This window comes from Lygodium microphyllum, chromosome 9 (assembly GCF_053477565.2).
Source record: "Lygodium microphyllum isolate KBCC chromosome 9, Lygodium_microphyllum_v1.1.10, whole genome shotgun sequence".
Classification (NCBI taxonomy): domain Eukaryota; kingdom Viridiplantae; phylum Streptophyta; class Polypodiopsida; order Schizaeales; family Lygodiaceae; genus Lygodium; species Lygodium microphyllum.
This window is the reverse complement of record NC_141143.1, coordinates 26,806,608-26,824,584: the sequence shown is the minus strand read 5'-3', so window position 1 is coordinate 26,824,584 and position 17,977 is coordinate 26,806,608. Positions and strand designations below refer to the sequence as shown.

Below are 17,977 nucleotides of genomic sequence, written 5' to 3'. Positions count from 1 at the left end.
ACTCCAATTGCAGTGCTTGTTGCCTCGCACGCTTGTCAAGGCACCCTTCACCATCTTTGGTATTGCAATTGCCACGTCCCAAGTAGCACGCTATGCGCAAGTGCCTTGTTGCAATATTTTAAAATAGTAATGAATCTGCCTATGATCCCCCTCTCTACTTCCTCTCATTTTGCCAAGTCCTTTTTCCTTGACATGTGGCAAATCGAGTGCACTGGTTTTTTGACACTTCTATATATGCCATCAAAAGTTGCTAATAAAAGATACAAATAGAAGATAGAAAGAATACTTAAATTTGATTATTCCCAATCGGCCATTGTAAGTTGTTTCATGCATGATACCCCAGGCATCGATGAGACTGGGTTGCGAATTTCGTGACTAGGGGGTGGCACCAGAGGTGGTGCGAACAGGTTGTAGTGTAAGGCAAGAGCGCGCAAAGAAACGTTCACAACCTTTAAACATGAATTAGGCGGGACCAACTCCAAGGAGTGACCACTGGCCCCTGTTTTTAGCACTTTGTTTTCATTATTCATTGTTCCTAGTCAGTCAGTCCGGCGGCATATCTCTAAAGCAGAAAAATGTAGTCGCATTATTTTAAAAAAAAAGTTCATATTCTAAAATACTTTCGAAGTCGAGGGAAGAAAGACACCATTTACTCAGAACTTGAACTCGGATCTGCAGGCTTCCGAAACGCCAGGAACCCGGCGTGTTGGACATGGCCTTCGGGTACGCGACATCTCTTCTGCCTGCTCCCTTTCAATCTCTGTTTGGTGCAGCTCCTCAGTCGAGTTTTCGCTCGGATAGGAAGCTGTTAATGTGTTTGTGTATCCAGAATGTCAGGATTATTAGTTTTCAGATGGAGTGTTTGATTATTGAAGATTTTTGCCCCGGAGAACTGACTACAAAGCAGGGTAAGCTTTGCACTGTCTTGGACCAACTTCAGCCATTGCAACCTGAAATCAGACTGCTCGATGAGGTGTGCCTTGTCGTGCTGTCTCACAGCAGGATGCGCGTCCTCTCGTAGGTCTATCCCATTCAAAGCTCTCTCTCTGGTGACGTTGTCCAAGCTGCATCCTTAGCTTAACGGGTGTGCTCGACACCAGAGAGCATACATGATCCGTGCCATTCCTAAGTTTGGGATACATTATAATTAATGTTATTGCAGCCTGCCTTCAGTTCCTTGTCCTTCGAGTTTCATGAGCACATCCTCTGTCTGTAAATTTAGGGCGATTAAGTCCTTTATATACCATGCATGATATTAGGGTTTATGACTTGGAGAGAGAGAGAGAGAGAGAGAGAGAGAGAGAGGTCTATTTATGCCTCTAAGAAGCTAGGATGGCCTATGAGATGAAGTAATGAGAACATTTGACCACGTTGTCTCAACTCAAGAAAAATGAAAATGAAGATAATTAAATATGTTTATGATTCCAAGTATAGGCTACTATCATGTTAAAGATGGTCTCTCGAGGATCCTCTACTTAACTTGTAGGATCTCAATTTGATCAATAGAAATGACTAGAAATGTGTCACTCTCCTTAAGGCAAAGATATTCATTATGGGGTGATCCAAGATGATGAGTTTGTTGAAAGGAGGTACTCGTCTTTGTCGGCGAGTGATGATGGCCTGGATCTCTCCAAGCTAAGGATGTTGTGAATAACAGTTGGGTGGACTTGGGTACAATGCTTTACAAAGTAGGCATGATCTATTGAGACCCCTTTAACTCATGGAAGGTGTGTTGGTGTTGATGTGGCAATGTCTAGCAAAGTGGCCTTGGAGCTCACTTATGTGATTGTCAATGTTACCATCCCATGTGTTGGTATGCATGTCATGCCATATGGCATCCTCTTGTAGCGACATGTGTTTCCCTTAATCTCCCTAGGCTATAGTATAAATAGGGGTCATGGGCTATAAGCCCTACAATCTTGCCAACACAAGTTGTGAGGCTCCTGTAAGGTAAGTCCTCTTCCATTTTTTGTCTTGTTCTAGTCTTGTCTTGTAATCAAGCCGTGCTCTTGAGAGCAATTCTCTTGTAATCAAGTTATCCCACAATCAAGTTCTAGTTCAAATTCTCTTTTAAGCTCTTCTCCCGTAAGTTGTGAGAGCAATCTCCTCACTCTCAAAGAGCACTTGTTGTGTCCATAATAGTTTGGCACACCACCGCCCCTCATGGAATTCGGTGTTAGAATGGGGGGGAGGGGGTAAGGTAATAGATGCTTAAGCAAGGACAACCCTTGGCTCGTATGCAAGTTGAGATAGCCTTTGGTTTCATAGAAGATTCTAGAATGTTCTAGAAGATAGTTACATCGTTGCTTATGTCACATGTCGTATATCAAACATATGCCTCTCCATGCTTTGCTAATTGTTTGGGAGGATGTTGATACCAATTGTGTCAGAGTGAAGCAATGTGGAATTGAATGACCAAGACAAAGAGTGAATAGAGAGAGAAGAGAGAGAGAGGGTGACTGTGAAGATCTGCAGTGAAGAATGCTGTATAAGGATGTAGAAATATACATCGGTGCATGCAGAGAGAATGTCTGCATATTTCTCCACCTCGAAGATTTCAGTTTCCATCAGTCCCAAGGGCAATATCCATGGTTTGCAGTTTGAAATCTAGGAGGACAACTATGGAAGACTATTGAAATCAGGGCCAATAAATAGGCCAGCAAGAAATAGTGAAAAAAACCAGGTTGGCTGCATTACATGGAGTTGACTGGCAGCAGTGTTGTCTAACCAGCTTGTTCGACCAAGCTGCCACGTGTCACCTGCTCGTGTCCAACCTTCCATGTGTCATCAACACCTGCTGCGTCTACACGTGTCATTTGCATCGATTGCTCCTATTGCTCTTGCCTATCCAAGGAATGACCAACTATCCAACTCTAACACCCCCTCTTAGTTCCTGGACACGGCAAAAGGCTAAGGGATCTGGAGTGTTGTCGGATTAAAGCTTGCAATCTTTGAAAAGAAAGTCATGTGGACCACCAACTTGAAGCATATTGCCCACCGATCCATGGGAAAGACCATGGATTAATCTCCCCACAAAGGATGAATTGTGTAGCACACCCTCATAGAAGATTGCGGACTTGACGAGCTCCACCCGAAAAAAATTGTGTTTGGTACAAAAGGGAAGAAGGTGGTTTTATTTGAGAAAAAACAAACTATCCTAATGATATTTTGATTTTTGTGTGAGTAAGTAAGGCTCTTGAAGCACATTAAGAAGAACAATTGAGAACAACATGATATTAGGCTATAGAAGGATTGGGGTTTTTTTATGAAGCGCCTTGGTAAACAAATCTACAAGATTGTCCTCTGTCTTGCAATAGACTAGGGAAATGGTCTCATCCAGAATCTTCTCTTGAATGAAATGGTATTGGATCTCAATATGCTTTGTTCAAGCATGAAACATAGGATTCTTGGCCAAGGCAATGCAACTCTCATTGTTGCACTGAAGAACAGTAGGACTTGTCTGTGGGCAGCTAAGATTCTCGAGGATCCTGCGAAGCCACACTGTCCCACATGTAGTAGAAGACGCCGCCTGATACTCCACCTTAGTCGAAGAGAGGGCAACCGTGGGTTGCTTCTTGCTGCTCCATGAAACAACACCAACACCCAAAGTAAAGCAATAACTTGTTGTGGACCTCCGATGATCCATATCACCATTCCAATCTGAATTACTCCATCTTGTAAGTACAGTTGGAAATAAAGGCTTACTGCCTCTTTTTTCAGTGTTTGGGTGTGAGCGCACCTTTATACTCTTGTACTTTATATGCTATCTAAACCTAAAAAGTGGCACATTTGTCATTGTACCAAATACCCATTGTGTCGTGCTTGCACTCCTGTGACTTACTCTTTTCTAATGCTCCCTGCGCTAAATCTGACATTCTCAATCCTAGCTCACTCAGTCTCGAGCTAGTAGCTCCAACAAATTGATATCAGAGCAGGTGATTGGCGGGAGGTTACTGGCCTGAGGTGATAGGCGACAGACTAGCATGAGAAGACGGATGTGTCGAGACAGGCTCCACGTTGTGACAGTCGGCTCGTGGCAGGCGACAAGCTTCAACAAACTCCAGGTTGGCAGATGACAGGTCACAGGTCTGTTGGTAGGAAGCGGGAAGATCGAGTGACACTAGGCGTCAGATCCGACGGGCCCTGTTGGTCAACGCTAGGACAGGCTCATCCTTGTTTTTTAAAAAATTTAAATTTCCTTAATTTCTGCCATTTCTTTGTCGAGCATTCACATGCACAAGTACGACGTGTATTTTTGCCCAAGAAAATAGGGGCTTTTCTCCGATTTGGGAACTTCAGTGCAAGACAAGACAATCCGACTCAAAAATTCACATTTGGTGTACATTTGCACGATAAATTTTGGGCCTTTTTACATTTTAGTGGAATTTCTTCAATTTCACTAAAATTTGTGCACTTTGAACCCAAGAAATTTGGGGCTTTTGCAAAATCCCTTCATTTGGTGCAACAAATGTCTGGTATATGCACTTGGCTACATGTATTGATGCAATCTGGACGGATTACCTTCTAAAAATTTGAGGCTTTTGGTCAAAATTGTTAAATTTTATCCGCGAATGCCTTTGGAACAGAAATTATAGTGAAATTTTGGAGATTTTACATGTAATTGGTGCCTTGGTACCTAAATATGTCAGTAATTGCTTGAGGAGTACAGCAACATACATTTTTCTTAAAATTTTGAAAATCTATTTGTAGATCTAAAATTTATGCAATCTTGGGATTTTCATTGCTAGTTGGTACTGTAGTGTACCATGGTTACTTGTGTAACATTTGGGCTTGCCTTTTGGTGATTGCTTAGTTAATTTGGTACTGCAAATTATGACTGGAAATAGTGATAACAACAATCTTTTGCACATTAAGAAGCCTGAGGGTGCATATAATTTTGCAATATGGAAAAAACAGTGCTACAATTTCTTGGTGTAGAAGAAACATGTAAAGCCCCATCAAAACAAAGGTAATAAAACTAGTAGACATGGAACAAGACGAGTGGGATGACTTGGATGAGCTTGCCCGCTCTGCCATTGAGCTCTTAGTATCAGACAACATGCTCTTTAACATTGAGAAGCTAAATTCAGCATATGCAATGCGGTAGAGGCTTGAAGAATTGTATGCTCAGAAAAGTGCAGCTAGCAAGGTCTATTGGCTGAAAAAATTAATGAACTTTTGCATGAAAGAAGGTAGAGTCATGTCTGTACATTTGAATGAGTTCAACTTAATTTTCAGTCAGCTGATTGCTTTGGATTTCCATATTGATGATGAGTTCAAGGCTACTTTCTTGTTACGCACTTTACCTAAAAGTTGGGATACTTTCAGGACAGCTTTTGAGTAACCCGAATGCTCAGTTGCCATACTCTTATGTGGAGAGTTCTTTGCTGATGGAAGAACTCAATAGGCAAAATAACTAAGCAAACAAGTTTTCTAATGCATTGCACACTAGAGGTAGATTTCAACAAAAGGGCAGTTTTGAAAATAGAGCACGCAGTAAGTCTTGTGGCAAAAATGTGGAGTGTCATCATTGTGGCAAAAAAGGGCACTACAAATGGGACCGTTTTCAATTGAAGAAAGAGAAAGGCAAAACCAAAAGCATTGAAGATAACAAGGCTGAAAAAAAGGACAGCTAGCTTGCAAAGAAGAGCAATGTGAAAATAGAAGAGGTCAATGTAGTCACTCATGAGAATGACAGTGATAGTGATGTACTTCTTGCTTCTTCTTTGAGTGCACATGCATTGATTGCAGATTCTGAGGATGATATGCACACTTGGATACTTGATTTAGGTACATCTTTTCATGTCACATCACATTATGAGTGGTTTTTTGACTACAATGGTGGTGTACGTGGTGTTATCCACTTGGGGGATAACTATGCATGTAAAATTGCAGGCATTGGCAGTGTGAAATTGGAATTTCAATATGGCTCCATGTTTGTTTTGCATAATGTGAGACATGTACCTCAGCTCAAGAAGAGCTTGATAAGCACAGGACAACTAGATGATGAAGGCTATCACACCACCTTTGGGGATAGCAAATGGAAAATTTGTGAGGGCTCTCGCATTGTTGCCAAGGGCTCCAAAAGTGATACTTTGTATCCTTTGAATGTATCTAGTGTGCGTGACTATGTAGTTGCCATAACCAAGCAACCGAGTGTTTCTTTGTGGCATAACCGGTTGGGACACATGAGTCAAATTGAAATGAAAGTGCTTTCTTGCTTGGGTTATTTGCTGTCTTTGAGGTATGCTGATTTTGAACATTGTGATCATTGTATTTATGGTAAAGATGCTCATATGTCACATCGAAAATCTCTCTAAAGTCTTCACCCTTAGAGTTGGTACATTTAGATGTATGTCAAATGCCAGGATTATCTCTAGGGGGGAAGAAGTATTTCATTATCTTTGTTGGTGATGCCACACACAAAGTATGGGTTTATCCAATCCATCGCAAAGACAAGGCCTTGGATAACTTTAAAAAATTCTTGGCCCTTGCTGAAAATGAGACCAGCAAGACATTAAAATGCCTTCGCTCTGACAATGGTGGGGAATATGTGTCCAAAGCCTTTCGGGACTTTTGTGACAGCAAAGGGATTAAAAGCGAGCTCACTGTCCCTTGTAATCCACCCCAAAATGGTGTTGCAGAGCGTATAAACAAGACCATTCAAGACAAGGTCCATACAATGCTGTCACTTGTTGCTTTACCCCATGGATTTCGGGCAAAGGCTATTATGACAGCCGTACACTTGATTAATCGGTCACCAAATAGGTCTTTGGGGGGGGGGGGTCCCTCAAGAAGCGTGGTCAGGTAAGCCACCTTCGTATGCTCACTTGAGAGTGTTTGGTTGTGAGGCATTTGTGCACATGTGCAAGGAAGAATGCAACAAACTTGAGCCAAAGTCTTGTAAATGTATTTTCCTAGGATATGGTGATGAAGGTGAGATGGGGTATCGATTATGGGATCCCGAGAAAAGAAAAGTAGTATGTAGCAATGATGTTATCTTCCAGGAAGATCGCATGCACAAACAACTCGAAAAGACAGAGGAGGTCAGAAGGGTTGTATTCCGGGAGGATGTACCAATAGGACAGCAAAGAATGCCCATTAGGCAGCAGCAGTAAATGTTTTTGAAAATGCGGGAAATGATGCTGAAAATGATCAGCAAGATCTTGCCCATGATGTACCACAAATTCAGCAAGAACATGTGCCTTTGGAACAACCAGAACTAGTTGCACAACACGTTGAACTTGTAGAACAGCAAGCTGTTAATGCAGATTTGAAGGCTGAACAGATAGCAAAGCTTGACCATTGGGTTAGTAGGTCGACCAGAGTGCAAAGACAAGCAAATAGGTTCGTTCCTGGTGTAAACTATGTGGCTGATTATGTCATGTTAATAGATTGTGGTGAGCCGTCATGCTTCCAAGAAGCAATGGACAAAAAGGATAGTAAGAAATGGCATGAAGCAATGTTGTCAGAGATGGAATCTCTCATGAAGAATGGCACTTGGGATTTGGTGCATTTGCCAAAAGGGCAAAAAGTACTACCTTGCAAATGGGTTTACAAAATGAAAGTCACTTTTGGTTCTCTTGTCAGAAGTGGTGCAACAATGGAGGTATAAACAGAAGCTGTAATAAACTATTGAAACACAAGACAAAAGAGAAAGGGAAAGAAAGAATACAATACAAATGAGAACTTAGATGTATGCTCGGGAAATGGAATCCATATACCAAGACATGAGACAATATAGAAGCAATGTGAGTCACCGGCTGTGGAGGCATTGACACATGCTCCCTCTCTCCAAGAATTGTCAGGTGATGAATAAATGAATGTGGAGGAGGGAGCCTGAGAATATATAGGCCAAATAAATGCCAAAAATATGACTGGTCGGCCAACATTAAATGCTAGTCGACTAGTTGTAAATAATGTCAAAACACAATAAATATTGGCAAATAAAATGCCTAAAATATCTTTGTGCCCAGCCTACTATATCACATGTACAGACTCAACTGTACCACATATAAAGACTCAACCATGAATTGACTAATCTGCTTACACTCTCTCAGATCATGGGTGATCTGATATAATACAATATACAATGATAATGTTGCATCATAGTACATACAACAATGTTCATCATAGTAGAACCATGGATGCCCAAGTAGTGGGTGCGCAAGCCACCACTAAGGTGTCTCGGAGAGAACCTGATGTCGATGTTGATCGTACTAGCTCTTGAAAATAGAGAAAATCATAGCAGCTCTTAATGTTTGTCAACAATGCCTTTGATGTAGCACACGTGACCATCCTGTCACCAATGCCGCAGTGCATAAATGACCATGAATTTCCCTTCTTTGGCCAGACCGCCAAAGTGTCCCCTCACGTGAGCTCCAGACGAAAGCCACCCGCTCTCTGTCACGTAACCAGCCCATCATGAACGTGGATGTCAATCCCAGCTCCAGGATTTGTACTTGCCAGACTTCGGTCAATGCGTCAAGGATGTGCCTTGGAAGAGCTATGGCGGGAGAGCAAGAGCAAGAAAGAGAGAGAGACCAAATGGGAACTCCAACAGTCACAATGTGTGACCGGGCCTTCCTTTATTCAAATTGTCACTAAAAGAATAAAGAATAAAGAATAAAGTGACGGTGACGGGCACCCGCCACTTGCAATGTGCAGTGGCAGGTATTATTGTCAGTGTAGTAATACATGGGCAGCTAGGCAGAGGTGCCACACGACAGGTCAGGCACGCCCGCAGCCAGGCGCCACATAATAGGCAGGCGGCGTCACGTGACCCGCTTAACCCCCCTCCCCCCCCCCCCCCCCCCCCCCCATGCCCCCCCTGTGTCATTCCGCCATTTTTGTTGAATCAAAAACTTTATTTTTCTTTCAAACCTCTTTTGAATCACGGTTGATGTGTACGTAATGTACGGTACGTATTTGTACGTTGTTCGGTACAGATAAAATTTTTGTGTACGTAAAAATATGTACCATTGTAAAAAATATCAATCTATATGGCATTTCATATCAAAATAAACATAAAAAGATCCAAATACATTTTAAATTGTGAGAGAGACCTACAAGACAATCTAATAAGGTCTTTGCTAATACGCATTTGATCAATCTTCAATCAGCAATCACCACTCTTAGCTCTATATAAACTGATGAATCAGTGTTTACACAACAAAAGTCTTGACTCTCATCCATGTTAAAAGGCTGCAAATGCATCAAAACAAACTGAATACAATGCACAGACTACATAGCAAGCTGCAACACTACATCATAGAAATGTCCTCAAAAGGCCCATAAGGGCTAGTCCAGAGTCTAGACTCCACAATGAAACGTGATCTAAGAGTCAAAACTCCTCATTAGATGATGATGATGACGATGCACCAGAAGAGAGCAAGTCCCCATCTGTCAGGACATTGCCCTCGTCGTCGTACTCAGGCTCTGCTATCATGGGCACCTGTGATGATGTGAAAGATGTATCATGAGATCCATGTGCTACATCATCATCTCCTGGCTCTCTTTGAGTATGAATGAGAGTGGCAGCCTCATTCGCCCAAGTCCGCTGCGTACGAACAGCCAGCTTTCCCTGACAAATGCTCCTCCGTCTAGCGCTCTCTGAATCTGCAACCTCCTCACGCAAAGGTATCGCCAAAGCCCTTGCACGTGACCTCGTGACATGGCGATCAATGCTCTCCAACTCTCTATGAAGGAGTCGTATAATATCTGCCTGCTCGTCTCTGACACGTTGCTCCACGTTGTCCTTAATAGAGGTTGGCACCATCTTCACACGGGTCGGATCTACCTGTGGAAAAGCAAAATCCGACAAGTCAAAACCACGAGAAATGACTTAATTATATTGAAATGTGTCAAAAGAAGTACGACATCGGACAATTAAATATACTAGCTTGGGCAATGGGTGTCCCCAAAGCATGATAATCTCGCACGAGCTTATGTTAGCTTGCCAATACACTAATCGCTCTAGCTGAGCGGTACTAAGCCGATTGCGGATCTTCGTGTGAACCAAGGAGTAGGTGCTCCAATTGCGCTCACAAGCATGAGCAGAACAATCTACAATCACGAATCACGATACAATTTTGGAGTCAAAACCCTTAATGAATTAAACTTTAAAGATGGATGCAATTGTGAAAGAGTCAAGAGTACTTGCGAGAGGATTCAGAGAGCAAGATGAGTTAGCTTTAGAAGACCTTGTCTTCCATAGCTCTGCCACCATGTGAGAGGAAATTTTGTGGTCTCCTCTCTCAAAACCACCGCTCTAGCAAAGGATGGTCCTACCTAGATTGTTCATAAAACTCACCATCTCTGCATCAACCTCAAGTTGCTCATCCTCATCGTACATTATGTTGATGTATTGGTCTTTCTGCATGAGCAGAGTGCTCTCACTAAACAACTTTGGCTTCTTGTAAAAGGGATGAAGCAATGCAGCCATCCCATGAATGGGACGGCTCATAAACGTCCATTGCTGCTCTAATAGCCAGGATGTCACTCCGGCTACAAATTGACAAGCCAACATTCCAACAGTCATTATATAATATAACTTTAAACATATTGTTGCAATGTGCATATTATTTAATATTAAGATAATCAGCCAAGAACAATATCCAAGTGTATACTCACCGAGACTTCGTCAATGTCGTACAAGCGGCAATATGGCGCTTCATCTCTATGAAGAGATGATAGACTAGTCCAAGAGTAGAGCCCTCCATATTTGTGACTTGGAGGAGGACATGGATAGGCTGCAATGCCACTATCAAGCTCAGTACCTTTGTCCAAAAGGCCTCATCAAGCACTTTCCACTGAATGTATCTAGTGGCCTCTGTCTGTGCATGGTGCATAAACCTCCATTTCGGATCCACCACAGTCTGTAGTAGTACTGGGTCCGGCAGTCTAAAAAGCCTCTACAAGACTAGGAACATATAAGAAAACTTGGTCTTCGAGGGTCGCACCATATCAAGTGCACTATGGCTCCTGAAGATGGCCAAAGCCTGATGTTTTTTTCGGGAAAATGCAGTAATTTTCGTGGCATCTGCAACATAAGGTTGCACCCACGGCAACTTTCCAATATCCTCCATCAACAAGTCCAAGCAATGTGCAACACAAGGAGTCCAAGCAATGCGAGGAAACTCTACCTCGACCAATTATCCCGTATTCTTGCAATTTGAAGCATTGTATGTCACCACTTGAACCACATTCTCTGGCCCAACATTTAAAATTGCCTGTCTGATGTGGTGATAAATAAACTCAGTACTGATGGATTCTCTTGCCTTTCCTGCATCCACAGTCCGCAAGAAGTATGTGCCAAGACATGAGGACACCAAAATATTGATAATGTGTCGTCTACATCCAGCCATCAGATACGATGGTGCATCCAAAAGACTGCCATCTTGCCTTGACAGGTACCAATGCCTTGTCTATCAAGGCTTTCTGCTCTTCAAGCATCGTGGTATGCATTTTGTTATACTCCACCCTGGACAGAGATAGAATGCAGAAATTGCTGTTTTTATCTCAAGAAAAGTATATTGAAAAGGTACTGGACAGATTTAACATGGTTGAAGCTAAGCCTTTTGAGGTACCCTTACCTCCTTACCTTAAGCTTAGTAAAGCCAACAGCCCAAAAGATGACGTGGAAGCAAATGCTATGAAGGGAGTCCCTTATGCATTAGCTTGTGGCTCTCTTATGTATACTATAGTTGCTACCCGTCCAGACATTGCTCATGCAGTGGGAGTTATTAGCAGGTTTATGTCAAATTGTGGCAAAACACATTGGGAGGCTGTCAAGTGTATTCTTCGATACCTAAAGGGTACACAAAGAAAGTGTATTTGCTATGGGCAGGGTGCACTTAGTTTGCAGGGTTATTGTGATGCAGTGCAGTTTGATGTTTGCTATGGTTGCTACACGTTCTGACATTGCCATTGCAGTGGGAGTGGTTAGCAGATACATGGCAAAACCTGGTAAAAAGCATTGGAAAGCAGGAAAAGGTATTTTGAGATATCTCAAAGGCACAAAGGAGTTGTGCATCTGTTTTGGAAAGCAGAAGGCATCTGTCGTTGGCTTTACGGATGCAGACTATGCTGGTCATGCGGATTGCAGAAAGTCCATTTCCGGGTATGTGTTTACCTTCACAGGAGGAGTCGTCTCTTGGATCTCCAGGCTACAAAAGTATGTTGCATTGTCTACTACAGAGGCAGAGTATGTGGCTGCTACTGAGGCATGCAAGGAGGCTTTATGGCTTTTACGTTTGGTGGGAGAGCTTGGCATTACAGAGTTACCTGTTTTTCATTGTGATAGTTAGAGTGCTATCATGCTAGCACGGAATCTCGACTTTCATGCAAAGACGAAGCACATACAGGTGAAGTATCACTTTATTAGAGATGTACTTGACATCAAGAGCATTGAGCTTGTTAAAGTGCATACATATGATAATCTTGCAGAGCTTCTCCCGAAGGGCCTTCTAGCAGAACGGTTTACTCATTGCCGACAGATGATGGGAGTTGGATAGATATATGCATTTCAGCTTTGTATATACCTAGACTTAGTTGATTCTTTTCTCCTCTTAAGGCACATTGCCTTTAAGTGGGAGGTTGTTCGGAATAAAGGCCCTTATGCCTTTTAATGTGCTCGGATATGAACACACCCTTAGCACTTGTACTTTTATATATATATCTATCTAAAAACCTAAAGTGGTACACTCGTGATTGTACCCACAAATTGTGCACTCTCTCTACTCTGCTCTCTCTCACTCTGTCTCACTGCTACTAATAATCCCTGTCTCTCGATCCTCGCGCTCACCTGTCATTACATAGTTCTTGCTCTAGTTTGCATTTAATGCAGTCATCTATTGCCAGGCACCTCCAAAATGCTATCACCTGATCAACAATGTTATTGTTAGCCCTTGGAAGGTGTCTCCTTGCTGTCCCTTGCCTGTTGAGGTTGCTAGATGGTTGTCTTCTGTAGTACATTGCTATTCTTTGATAAAAAAATGGACCAACAGCTCCCTCCCTCCCTCTCTCTCCTAGACTGTAAACCAATGGAATGGTTGAGACTCAGTCCCAAAAACGTTTTCTTAGTTTACATGGGCATTTTTGCCAAGTGGCAACCTTCTAAACCAAATTTTCAGCATTATCCAATTATTTAATTATTTTTCAAAAATAAATAATCTTGAAAATTAATTTCAACCCTTTCAACCCTGCCACAAAATTAAATGCGCTCATCCATGATCAAATTGGCTAGGCCATTTGCAACTTGGAGTGGTCCTCAACCTCTGTCGACCCTTAGATTGGCGTTAATTAATTAATTTAGTATTAGTCCTTAGTGTCACCATTGACATTTATTGGCCAAACAAGTGTCCTAGGGTCAAAACTGACACTAGTTGACCCCCAAAGTTAAGCTGGCATAACTTATCACAACTTTTGCCTTTGATACCCAGTGCACCCTTGGGATCCTTGGCTTATTACCATGAAATAATTGCCAGGTGCATCACATGTGCTAAACAACCGTGCACATTTGATTAATAACTTAATCAAATATTATCGTCGAGATTAAAACATCCCAATTTCACTTCCCTGTGACAGACCTCCCCTTTGAAACCCTTGCAATTGTTTTCGATTGCATTGCATTGTGCCAAACGAAAAGCGTACTGCACTAGAATTTCCATAAGGCTTCACAATCACAACATTGGCCATTGTTGTCTAACCATACAATATGCCCCAAACCTTACTAAAAATTTCTAGCCAACATAAACATTAGATAATACTGAGAAATCGTCTAGAATTGTTGCTAGAAACCCATTGGATACATCCATAACTCATGTTTCTTAGTTGTCCTAACTTAACAACCATAATAAATCATATTCATCGCATAAACCATGGCTCAATCTATCAATGGCAATTACTAACATGCTGCTGTCCATGGAACCAGCTGCAAACCATTGAAAACTGAGCATAAACTGATCACTTGCTGATGTGAGAATTGATCACAAACTTCTGCAAATGTGACCCTAAAGTGATTACAAGTTGATTGCAAAAACTGATCACCAAACAACTGATTTCAAAATTGACCATAAACAGTTCTCAAATTGATCAAAACTGAGCTGAATGTGATCAGAATTTGATCTCAAAATTGGGGCAAAAGCTCATACCCAACTGATCATAAACTTATCCCGACCATACTCATTTGCATACATCTCATAGTGACTAGTGCACTGAGTAATGACCCCAGGGTAGACGCACTATCAGCACAGTACCTTGTATGCATGTTGAATACATCTGAGATCCACTATATATGAGAGCTGTCCAAAGCTAGTGGAGTGGAAGTGCTACCTCCCTCTCGAGCATCAAATAATACTCCAAAACCCTACTTTGTTGAACTTGACTAAGCCCAAAGTGAAGTCGGCTTCAATTGAAAGGCATGTAGGTAAAGTTGCAACAATTGAGGATGGTCTTGTTAGAGTGAAGCAATGCGGAGCGAATGTCCGAGACAAAGAGTGAATAGAGAGAGAAGAGAGGGAAAGAGACAGTGAAATTTAAAAAATCTGTAGTGAAGAATGCTGTATATGGATGCAGAAATATACACAGGTGCAGAGAGAATGTCTCCGTATGTCTCCACCTCGAAGCCTTATTCTCCGTCAGCCTCGAGGGCAGTCTCTACAGTCTGCAGCCTGAAAATTGGGAGAACAACAGGGGAATACTGCAAAAACCAGGGCCAATAAATAGGCCAACAGAAAATGCCATAAAATTCCAGGTCAGCTGCATTACATGCAGCTGTTTGGTAAGCAAATTGCCCCGACCTGAAAACTGTTGTCGCCTAACACGCTAGCTACCATGTGGCACTCTTGCTGCACCTGTCACATGTTGTATTTGCTATACTTGTTGCTCCTGCTGCTCTTGCTTGTCCAGGGAATGTCCAGCTCTAACATCCCCTCTCATATCTTGGCCACAGCAAAAGGCTAAGGGATTTGGAGTGCTGTCGAAGTAAAGCGTGGGGAAGTGCCTTGGTAAACAAGCTTGCAAGATTGTCCTCTATCTTGCAATAGACTAGGGAAATGGTCTCATCCAGAATCTTCTTCTGAATGAAATGGTATTGAATCTCAATATGCTTCGTCTGAGCATGAAACACAGAATTCTTGGTTAAGGCAACACAACTCTCATTGTTGCACTGTTGAACAGTAGGACCTCTTGGTAGGCAACCAAGCTTCTCCAAGGGCTTGCGAAGCCACATTGTCTCACATGTAGTAGAAAGCGCCGCTCGATACTCTGCCTTAGTCAAAGATAGGGCAACTGTGGGTTGCTTCTTTCTGCTCCAAGAAACAGCACTAGCACCCAAAGCAATAACTTGTTGTGGATCTCCGATGATCCACATTGTCAGCCCAATCTAAATCACTCTATCTTGTAAGTACCAAGTTTGTAGCATTGGTACCAGTTGGATAATAGATCCCAAGATTAGGAGTTCCTAGTAGGAACTGCAAAATCCTTTGAGTAGCATGCCAATGCACCATCTTGGGTTCACTCATGAACCTGGCCAGCACACCTATAGTATAACATAAGTCAACACTTGTATTGAGAAGCTAGATCAAGGAGCCAACCAACTGCTTATTATGGGTAGCATCTGCCAAAGGAGAATCAAAATGAGCTGTAGCCTTCCAATTCCAGTCTATAGGAGTCGTAAGAGACTTACATGCCTCCATCTCACCCATAGTCAAGAGCTCCTGTACATACCGCTGCTGGGAAATAAAGATTTCCCTTGGAGTCTGATAGATCTCATGACCTAGAAAGAAGTGAAGAAGTTGTTAGCAATCATGTTTGTCATGCCTTGTTATCTCTTGCTTGTGAGCCTCAGTTTGAGTCAGACAAGGACTTTAGAAGTTTTGACCTATCTATCACTTGTTTTGACAGAGGAGGTAGCTCATTCTAGAGCACTCAGTTTATTACATTTCAGTGCATTTTGTTCTCTAGTCAAGATTTTATGTGCATTTCTCGAGGCAGTTTCTGCATTCGTCAGTCTGCCTTACTTGTCGGACATTGTCCACCCTTTTCGGGATTTTTTGAGCATTACTGGCAATTTTACCAGCATTAAATGCTGGTCGGACATATTTTTTGCCTCAAATTTCAGGTCTACCAGTTTTTGGGTTTTTTGGCTATTTATAACCATTTTCCACTTGGCGGCAATTAGTTAGATTATCATCTTCTGTCCTTCCTTGGCAGGTGCATACTCCGACTCCGTCATCTCCCTCCGTCTTTGGTGCTGCCGTCATCATTAGCCTGATTTGGTGCCCTCACTGACGCTGTGGGCTGCGTGCAGGAACTGATCAGTTCTCCTTTTGTATTTAGCATTTGTTCCTTATTTAGTGCAGGTTTCTTTTCTTATTCTCTTGCAGATTGTCTCTCTCTTCCTCTGTGTTTGAGTTCCTTCTTCCGTCGCGCACTCTCACATGGTATGGTATCAGAGCATGGTATGATTGCCTAAGAGCGACACAGAGCTGACTTCTCGCGGAGACCACCCAGGCTGCCCAAAACGCAGCCAAAATCACCTGTGTTTTTTGCATCCATACCATTACTGTGTAGTGGCGACCTTCTTTGGAGGCAAGGTGGCTTCATACACAGCTTGGTGACCTCATTCTTAGGCTTAGCGGCAACATCAAGGTTGCAGTTGTCACCATTTGGGGCTTTGTCAGCATCTACATCAAGGTGACTATCCCATTTCCTTGGCGTTTACTCCTTTGCTCGAGTCGTCATCTTTTGTGGACGAGGTGTCAACATCATAGCCATTTCCCTTTGCAAACACAAGGTTGCTACATCAGGCGTCAGTGATTTCATTGTTCGGCGTAGCATCTACACCGATTGTAGCTGACATCCCCCTGTTTTGTCACTGTTGTCACATAAAACACAGATTTTGTGGGTGTTTTGCAAATATATACAAAGATGTCTTACCACCAAATCTTTGCTGACTCAAAGGATGAGGTCTCTCTTCCTTCCTCTAAGAGACGGAGAGATTTTCGTGCTAGTTCACGCGACGACCGTAGGTCACCTAGCCCATTTGTACGAGATTCTTCTCATTTCCATTCTCTCCATGTTTTACAAAAGGCTTGTTTTGCTGGCCTTCATATGCTTTCCTTGGCACCATCTATACAAGTGTCCGTACTCCCTTCTTTGCCCAAAGAATGCCAACTTGATGGTTCCAACTACTTGCTCTGGTCGTGTAAGGTGGAGTGTATCCTTGATATCTTCGATCTTTGGGAGTTTGTTACCCACCCTAATCCTTGTCCAGTGGAGGATCCTACCGTGGGATCATCGATGGATCGTGCGGCCTTATGGGATCGACTCAACTTGAGAGCTCGATCTTTCTTCCTTATGAGCTTATAGGATTCTGTCCTAGTGCATGTGCACAAGTTGTGGAAAGCAACGGAAGTGTGGACAAAGCTTGCTTCTTTGTACCATCAGAAGACATTTGCCCATCGGATTACTCTTGAGAAGAAATTATAGATGCTCGTTGTCGATGATTCTTCTTCCATGAAGGATCATATCAACAGGTTGGACGACATGAGGAATGAGCTTGCGTCCCTTGGCAAGATGATCTCTTCAGAGGATCTGGCCATGATTCTTTTGACTTAAGTGCCATCTCCCTAGTTTGATGTCTTCTATACCACCCTTCTTACATCGAGGACCCGTGAGAAGCTTTTATGGGAGGAGCTTGCCCTGCTTGTTTTGGAGCATGATGAGCGTGTCAAAGAGGTAGCTCATGGATCCACCTCCACCAAAGCTTTTGTTGCAAGTTCGGGGGGGGGGGGGGTGCAGAAGAAAGGGAAGTCACAGGCTAAAAGGAAGGAGAGTTGTTTAGGTTTTGACTCTGACTCGAAGAAGCCTAAATGCCCATAATGTAGGAAGGGGACACATTGAGAGGAGAAATGTTGGAAGAAGTACCCTCACCTTCGTTTGGGAGCAAAGGATGGACCTAAAACATCCGAGC

At 42.6% G+C, this 17,977-nt stretch overlaps 1 protein-coding gene and 1 pseudogene across 3 annotated transcripts in view; one reads left to right on the top strand and one right to left on the bottom strand.

The window, feature by feature from the left end:
* The first annotated feature begins 575 nt into the window (after positions 1-575).
* The window catches only part of LOC148030889 (basic leucine zipper 23-like), a 34,986-nt gene continuing 17,584 nt past the window's right edge, over positions 576-17,977 (top strand). For 2 of the 3 annotated variants that reach the window (XM_087684435.1, XM_087684434.1), the window contains exon 1: positions 576-723. The gene's annotated coding sequence lies outside the window, so the exon portion shown is untranslated. The remainder of the gene's footprint in view (positions 724-17,977) is intronic. The other variant, XM_087684433.1, reaches the window with a different exon arrangement.
* Positions 9,134-10,850, bottom strand: LOC148030890 (uncharacterized; annotated as a pseudogene).